Genomic DNA, 9,022 nt, shown 5'->3' on the forward strand with positions numbered 1-9,022 from the left:
CGTGCAGCCAGGCGCGAGGTGTGCATCATCAGGGAGCAGAGGCCGACCTGCTCAATCACCTTCGACGGTGCAGACTTGAAGGAGGTCCACCTGCCCCACAATGATGCACTTGTGATCGCTCCCTTGTTTGATCATGTGGTGGTCAGGAGGGTGCTGGTAGACGGAGGCGCATCTGCTAACATCCTGTCCTTACCGACCTACCTCGCCCTGGGATGGACGAGGTCGCAATTAAAGAAAAGCCCGACACCGCTGGTTGGGTTCTCTGGAGAATCGGTCATCCCAGAGAGTTGCATCGACTTGCCGGTCACGCTTGGGCAGGACCAAACTCGGGTCACCCAAATGGCCGAGTTCGTGGTGATTGACGGTAGATCGGCCTATAACGTCATCTTTGGGAGACCCATCATCCACTCATTTCGGGCCATTCCCTCGACACTTCATCAAGTTTTGAAGTATTCCACCCCCAATGGCGTGGGCACGGTCCGAGGAGAACAGACCGCTTCAAGGGAGTGTTATGCCTCCGCATTCAAAGGCTCATCGGTCTGCGCCCTAGAAACTCTCGCCGGTAGGGATAGGACGCTCGAGTTCGAGGCCGACCTACCGAGGAGGGAGTTTGCCGCACCCACTGAGGAGCTCGAGCTTGTTCCTCTACTTAGTCCCGAGAAGCAAGTAAGCATAGGAACCAAGCTGGGGGCCACCGACAGAGAGGAGCTAATCCACTTTCTCAGATCCAACTCGGATGTCTTTGCATGGTCCCATGAGGACATGCCTGGCATTGACCCGAAAATTATGACGCATCGCCTCAGCATAGATCCGTCATTCCGACCTGTAAAGCAAAAAAGAAGACCTATAAACAAGGAGCGGAGTGATGTAATTGTTGAGGAAGTTAGCAAACTTTTGAAAGCTGAATACATAAGAGAAATTTCGTATCCCGAGTGGCTCTCCAATGTTGTATTAGTTAAAAAATCTAACGGAAAGTGGAGAATGTGCGTAGATTTTACGAACTTAAATAAGGCATGCCCGAAAGATTGCTTCCCACTGCCGAGGATTGATCAGCTCGTAGACGCCACAGCCGGGCACGAACTGCTCACCTTCATGGACGCCTACTCTGGGTACAGCCAAATCAAGATGCATGTCCCAGATCAAGGTCATACCGCATTCATAACAGACCAAGGTCTGTACTGTTACAAGGTGATGCCCTTCGGGTTAATGAATGCAGGAGCGACCTACCAGAGAATGGTGAACAAAATGTTCGCCAAGCAGATCGGCCGGAATGGTGGACGACATGCTTGTCAAGAGCAAGCAGTCTAAGTCGCATCTCTCCGATCTGACCGAAACCTTCGAGGTTCTGAGGACATATCAAATGAAGCTCAACCCAACTAAATGTGCCTTTGGAGTCTCTTCGGGAAAATTCCTTGGCTTCATGGTGAACAACCGGGGAATCGAGGCCAACCCCGAAAAGATTAAAGCCGTGCTCGAGATGGAGGCACCTAAGATGCTGAAGCAGCTTCAGTGCCTCAATGGCAGGATTGCGGCCCTGAACCGGTTTGTTTCAAGATCGATAGATAAGTGCCTTCATTTCTTCAAATTCCTACGGAGGAAAGGGCCGTTTGAATGGACAGTGGAGTGCGAGCAAGCATTTCAGCAGTTGAAAAGCTACCTCTGTTCGGCACCTTTGCTCGCCAAACCCATGTCGGGGGACAAGCTCCAATTGTACTTAGCAGTGTCTGACAGCGCCGTCAGCTCGGCCCTAATCAGGCAAGAGGAAGCGCGGCAAAACCCGGTCTACTACACAAGCAAGGCTATGACCGAAGCCGAGACCAGATACCCTCAAATGGAAAAGTTGGCTCTTGCTTTAGTCACCTCGGTCCGACGGCTTAGACCATACTTCCAAGCCCATACTGTGGTGGTGCTCACTAACATGCCCCTAAAAAACATCTTCCATAAGCCAGAAGCTTCTGGACGCCTGATGAAGTGGGCAATGGAGCTAAGTGAGTACGACATCCAGTTCGAACCCAGAACTGCGTTGAGAGGACCAGCAGCGGCAGATTTCATAGCCGAGCTCACACCACCTTCCGAGCTGAGCGAGTCCGACCTACCGTAGACAATCTATGTCGACAGATCCTCCAATGCGAAGGGGTGCGGGGCCGGGGTCAGGGTCCTCTTGCTCGGACCAGGAGGCGAGCGATTTGAGTATGCCTTGCGGTTCGGCTTCCGGACTTCTAACAACGAGGCTGAGTATAAAGAATTTATTGTCGGCTTGCGAATCGCTAAAGCATTGGGGGCCTCTTGTGTTAAGGTCTTCAGCGACTCCCACCTGGTTGTGAGCCAGATCAAGGAAGAGTACCAAGCCAAAGACTCCCGAATGGATAAGTATTTGGGCAAGGTCAGATCGTACCTCGCCCAATTTCGAACTTACGAAGTAAGCCGGGTTCCCCGAGCAGAAAATTCTAATGCTGACGCCTTGGCCAAGTTAGCATCGGCGTACAAGACCGACCTGGCCAGGTCGGTCCCCGTCGAGATCTTAGATAATCACTCGATCTCAGAGCCAGATCTGATGGAGATCGGCGCTCCAGAGTCCTCATGGATGGACCCGATTGCGGACTTCATTAGGGGCAACTCACCACAAGACCCCAAGGAGCGCAGAAAGTTGGCAAGGCGAGCAGCTCGGTTCGTGGTCCGAGGTGGAGCATTGTACCGACGCGGCTTTTCCCTGCCTCTATTGAGATGCCTAACCCCTGAAGAGGGCATGTACGTCCTCAGAGAAATCCACGAAGGAGTGTGCGGCAATCACTCAGGCGCCCGGTCGCTGTCAGCCAAAGTGATCCGACAAGGATACTATTGGCCGACCCTCAGCCAGGACGCCAAGAAGTTCGTTAGAACTTGCGACAATTGCCAACGCTACGGAACCATAATCCACCAACCTCCCGAGCTGCTCACCCCCATCTCGGCCCCGTGGCCATTCGCGCAGTGGGGGGGTAGATATCATTGGTCCTTTCCCTTTGGGCAAGGGCCAGACCAAGTTCGCTGTGGTTGCTGTGGATTACTTCACAAAGTGGGCCGAGGCCGAGGCGCTCTCCCACATAACGGAATCCAGAGTCACGTCCTTCGTATGGACAAATATTATATGTCGCTTTGGTATACCGCAGGCCATTGTGACAGACAATGGGAAGCAGTTTGACAACGCCAAGTTCAAAGACTTTTGCAGCAAGCTTGGCATAAGTCACCTTAGCTCGTCCCCCGCACATCCGCAAGCAAATGGGCAGGTGGAGGCAGTCAACAAGATCATCAAGCGAGGCATCAAACTTAGACTGGACTCCAAGAAAGGCAGGTGGGTCGAGGAGCTACCAGAAGTTCTATGGTCGTACCGGACCACCCAAAGAGAATCGACGGGTGAGACCCCGTTCTCCCTGGCCTTCGGCTCCGAAGCTGTAGTCCCGGTTGAGATCGGCATGCCATCTGACAGAGTAGAGCATTACGAGCCTACGGCAAATGAGGAAGAGCTGCTCCTCAACCTCGACTTGTTGGAAGAAAGAAGAGCAATGGCCCAGCTATGCCTGGCGGAATATCAGGGCAGAATGGCCAGACATTACAACGCCCGCGTTCGACCTCGGACCATTCAGGTCGGACATCTGGTCTTAAGGAGGGTCCAAACCCATGTGGGTGCCCTTGATCCGACCCAGGAGGGCCCGTTTGAGGTCAAGGGCATAGTCCAACCTGGAACGTACGTATTGGCCGATCTGAAAGGAGACGTCCTCGCGCACCCGTGGAACGCGGAGCACCTGAAGCGTTATTATCCTTGAAATGCCAAAAGGGTTTTCAATGGATCCGTAAAAACTGTTTCAAAAGAGTTATGATCGGAATAAATGTGATGATTTAATTTCATGATTCCGAGTTCGACCAGAAATTAAATGGGGGCCACGGCTCCCACGTGATCACATTCCTACAGTCGGTTAAAATTCAATCCTCCAAAACCTAAGGGTACGAGGTGCGATGCCAAAACCATTGATGAACATAAAATTCAAACCTTCAAGGTAAAGGGACGATGTGAAAAGTTCAAAATGATCAAGCTTCTGAACCTGAGGGTACGATGTGCGATATGAAGAACAGCTGCGGACTTAGGATTTTAGTCTTTTAACGTTTTTAAGTTAAGGGTGCGATGTTAAAAAATCCAGAGTTGGTGCAATGCATTGAATGCTAGACAGAGATTCAAATTCAAACTTTCAAATGATTTTAATTGAAGGCGCGACCTCAAAAGTAAGAGGTGCGAGGTGACATTGGCTGCAGTTCAAAGAAAAAGCAAAGAAAGGAAAGATGTTGCCAACAACAAAGTAAAAACAAATGGGAGCTTCTTTATTGAATGAAGAGCAGAGCAAGGCTTATAGACCTTGCAGCTCTGCCCTGACACTTACAAACAAAAAACAAAAGAGAAGAGAAGAAAGACAGCGAAAAGCCTCTTGAAGGGTGGTCGCCTAAGAGCCTGCTTGAGGAGCGCCCTCTTGAGTGGTGCCGACCTGATCCTCTTCGAGGTCGGAGTAGTCAAAGTCCAGATCTCTGACGTACTTATCCACCAACGCTTGGGGGCCAAGGGTGCCGCTAGGCCCAGACGCCCACTGCTTAGCATACCTCTTCTTCAGACCACCGAGATCGATCTGAAGGTCAGGCATGTCGGAAGCAATGCCCTTCATGAGAAACTTGAAGCCCGCGTCAGAGAAGTCTTTGGCAAATCCATTGAAGTCAGGATGTTGCCTAAACGATTCCTCCAATAGGGCTCCATTGCTGAGACGCTCCTTCACCGTCTCCAGCTCGGCAGTCGCATGCTTCAGCTCCTCCTCCTTCGCTTCAAGCGCCTGGAGCATGTCGTCCTTCTCCTTGAGGAGTTGGAACTTCTCCTTCTCCAAGCCCTTGGTGATAGCATAGGGCAGCTCGGAGCTGGGCCTTGCGTCTGTCTCTTCCTTCTTCTTCAGCAGCTCGGCTTTGGTCTCCACCTCGGCCTTCAAAATTTCCACCTCAGAGTGAGCCTTCAGCAGCTCATCCTTCATGGTGGAGGAAGCAGCCTCCAAGGCAGCAGAGAACCCCTCTTTCTCCCTCGCTGCCAGAACTTCCCTCCCATCCAGCTCGGCCTTCACGGCCAGAGCCGATTGAATGGAAGCAACGAACGCCTGAGAAAAGGTACAAATAAGAAGTTAGACCGAGCTACCTGTTAGGTAAATTGAGCAAAAACACCAATCTTACCTCAGCGGCGTAGTCGATGGTCCTCTGCAGAACGGACCCTGGGTCATTACAAATTTGGACGCCCTCCTTAGGCAGCGGTCCAAACTTGCGGCCGAGATGCGGGACACCTGGTCCCTCACCCCAGAACTTGACGGCTCAACTCTGAACCGTGCCGTCACATCGGACGTCTCGCCCATCCTGGCCTCAGGATCGTCCACCTGATCTGCGAAGCTCGCAGGCAAGACCCCACGAGCTCCGACCTCCAAGGGGGAGGTGGTCTTCTTCTTCTTCTTCCTTCGCTTCAGAGGGACTTCCTCCCCACCTCCTCGCCCAAGGCAAGGGGAGCGTCCACCGCCTCGGTCTGATCTCTGGGCGCTTCTCCCTCGAAGGACCCTCAGAAGACTCCAGCTCGATCACTGGGGCTGGATCTTCCGAGGCTGGCCCTACCACAACAGGGGGTGGCAGGTTTCGAACTCTGGGCGGCCTCCAGAGCATGGGCTCGGCCCTTGGACTTGCGCTTCACGTTGCTTGCAAATCCGCAAACCATGGCTGCAAAATAAAAACAGGGTCAACACAAGGTTAGAAAAAAAAGGGGGAAGCAAGCTCGGCATACCAAGTTCGGAGTTCGGCCTTGAGGATTCAAATGGGACGAACTGCGGGGTTGTAATCTAGCAGCCCGGACTCAAGCAGCAGCTTGTCGGTCACCAAGGTTCCGACCTTCCTACCCCTCGGAAAACGCTCCTTGTAATATTTCAGCGTGTCGAAGGAGGCTAAACTGCACAAAGACAAAATTTGAGTCAGACCTGGATAACAAGAAAGAAAGTTATCACAAAAAAGTAAGAACTACTCCGTACCTAGGTTCCCAAACCTAGGGGAACGTCAAAGAAGGAACGACCTGACTCGTCCTTTGCAAGCCATTCCCCAGAAGCGTAGAACCACTTCCTCACCATCCCTTGATGGAGGTCGGCCCCTTAAACTATACCGTCTGCGCTTTCCTTGCGCACATATAGAACCGACCAGGCTTCTTAGCTATCCTTTTCGCTTCGAAGCACGCGAGGAGCTGGTCTACGTCCAACAGCTCAGCCTCCTCACTATCCCGAGCTCGTAGCCAAAAAAGGATGGCCAAAGCGAAAATGACACCCCACCCATTGGGGGCCACTTGAGCCGGAGCCAGCCCAGTTCGGAAAAGAAACTCTTGGATGAAAGAGTGAAGGGGAAGTCTGAGGCCGTACTCAAACATTTTGAAGTAGAGAGTGACGCATCCCTCTGGAGGATTGTCAGCTCTCTCCCCCTCCTCCGGAATCCTAAGGAGGATGTTCTCAGGGATAGCGAACCCCCTACGAAGGGATCCGAGGTAGTGCTCAGGTATCCTAGAAGGGTATTCCAAACCGTGACCCGAGGTGGAGGCATCACTATCCTCCCCGTCATTGGAGAACCTAAAGTTTTCTATCTTCTCGAGCTCGGACTCTAACCTACGAGCTAAATCCTCATCGGATTCTAAGTTGCTGCTAAAAGAGGATGACATGGCTACTACGTTCGAAAGAGAAAGTGAGGGAAGAGACCGACCTACCAAGGGTTCGAGCTACCTTCAGATCGAACTCCAAGAATTCAGGGAACGTAAGGTATGACCTGAAGGATTGGGGGTATTTATCGCTCGTCGGAGAAATTTCCCCACCGTACACGTGTAATCAACGAGCGGCTAGGATCCTCCCTAAGATCCGAAGCGTCGGAATATTTGAATATTCCGACGATAAATCTACCACAACGGTTATATTTTCCCATGAATAGGAAGTCGCCACGTGTCCAAAGCAAGTCGAATGAACTTCTCTGCCAGGTCGAGATCGGACCTGACAGAGAGGGGGCCAATGTTTGGGGAAGAGAATACCCTGAACACGTGGAGGACCCCTATTGGTGCTCCAAGATGACTCATGAGTCATGCCCAGCCCGGACCGCCGAGATCACCACCACTAGCGTTGACAGATGCTAAGTATGAGGGTCGAGGTGAACCTGGCCGAGGTCCGACCTACCGGGAAGCTCGGTGGGGGTCGATGTGAGCTACTGTCAGCGGCGTGATTATCGGGTGTAACCGTCGGTCCCGAGATTACTGGGTGTAACCGACGGTCCCGATATTACCGGGTGTAACCGTCGTGAGATTAGCGGGACTACCACCCATAAGTAGAGGACCTCACTTCACGATCAGGTACGATGATTTCTGACCTCGAACTAAGCTGGGAATCCGACCTATACTGACTTGATCGTCGGAGTGCTCACCTTTTTGTGCAGGTCCGCCCAAGTATTCAGATCGGTCCGGAGGCCGAGTTCGAGCTGCAATCTGAAATACACTGTTGTGCACATCCTTGCATAAACATGGTGTATGTACTGGGGTACACATTCGAACTTCGAATTGTGATGCTTCATCATCGTCCTCCTATTCCTCATACTCTCCTCCATGTACTTGTGGCAGATTTTCAAGGTTCTCATCCTCCCTAATGACAGTGACTCTCCCCTCAACATCCATGTTGTCATCATCATCATCCAGTGTGTTTTCGCCTGTTGCCTAATTCATCGCCTTGAGAATTCTGGGGATTTTTTTAATCTGTCTTTTATGTTTCTACAACATCAAAATCTAAGGGTTTTTTAGAAACATAAAGTTCTGGAAAGTTTGGAAAAGAAATACCTCGAATTGTGGTCGGTGGGGTGCTCTATAAGAATGCGCCAGCCACTTCTTGGCACTTTACAGTTTCAGAATCCAAATGTTCCAGCGACTCAATATCGTGCTTGAAAATCTCCCTATTATGTAATGCATCTTCCACGCTCAAATTAACAGTTAATGGAGGTGGGGCCGGATTGACGGTCCTAAATGATCGGATATGGGGGTTGGTGGGGTGACTACCAAATTAGGGCGGTTATTCATCTCCTCTAACACTATTTGCATTTGCACACTTAATTTTCTTGTACCCTCCATGGATTCTAGCCATCTTTTAGTCGACTGAATAAATCATCATTACCATTCATTCCACTCTATTGCCTACTCTTTTCATGCATACTTCCCTCCCCGTCCTTAGAACTCTACCCTATAATTACTTATTTTTAGATTATTTAACAATCATGGATGGGATAATTCTTGGGCAGGGGCTCAATTTATTAATCTCTTTTATTTTTTCTCAACACTCAACGGGGCAAAGGTTCATTACGATGGAAATTTACTTGGGTATTTGCGGCAGCTCAAGGGGTACTAAACCCAATGGGGTGGGTGGTAGTGGAATGACCTTCTTCTTCCCCTTCTCTGTTACGCTCGGTTTGGAGGATGGAGATTCTTCCATCGGTCTTGGCTTCTCTCCCAAAACAAAACAGAAAATTCTATTAATCCAAGGATAAATGTACTGAAAAAGAGAGGGGATTGAGAGATTTGAGAAATCTTTGAAGATTTTTGGTTTAAATTTGAATGATGGTTATGTTTTTGGGAGGAGAAAATCGCAGTAGGGATTTTAGACCTTTTGTTTCTTCTGATTTCAAAAAATGGGTTTAAGACGGGGGTATTTAAACATTTCAATTTGTCCAAGGCCCACTTAAAATTAAACAAAACATAAAGCCCAAAATCTTTTTGAAAATTTTCAAATTTCTTTGCTTAAAATGCGTCTGGCGCATAGGTGGACCCTATCATATTACTGACCCTGCAAAAATTTTGTTCTTCCTTTAATTACCGAAATTTAGGTGGATAGCTAAATTTTGCCATCTATTAGTTTTAAATTTTGCACAAATATAAAGGTTATTTTAGGATTTTTACAAAAGAACCTAGTTTTCCAACAAT

This window comes from Momordica charantia (genome assembly GCF_013281855.1).
Source record: "Momordica charantia cultivar OHB3-1 chromosome 6 unlocalized genomic scaffold, Mcharantia_2.0 BLBB01000006.1, whole genome shotgun sequence".
NCBI classification, from domain to species: domain Eukaryota; kingdom Viridiplantae; phylum Streptophyta; class Magnoliopsida; order Cucurbitales; family Cucurbitaceae; genus Momordica; species Momordica charantia.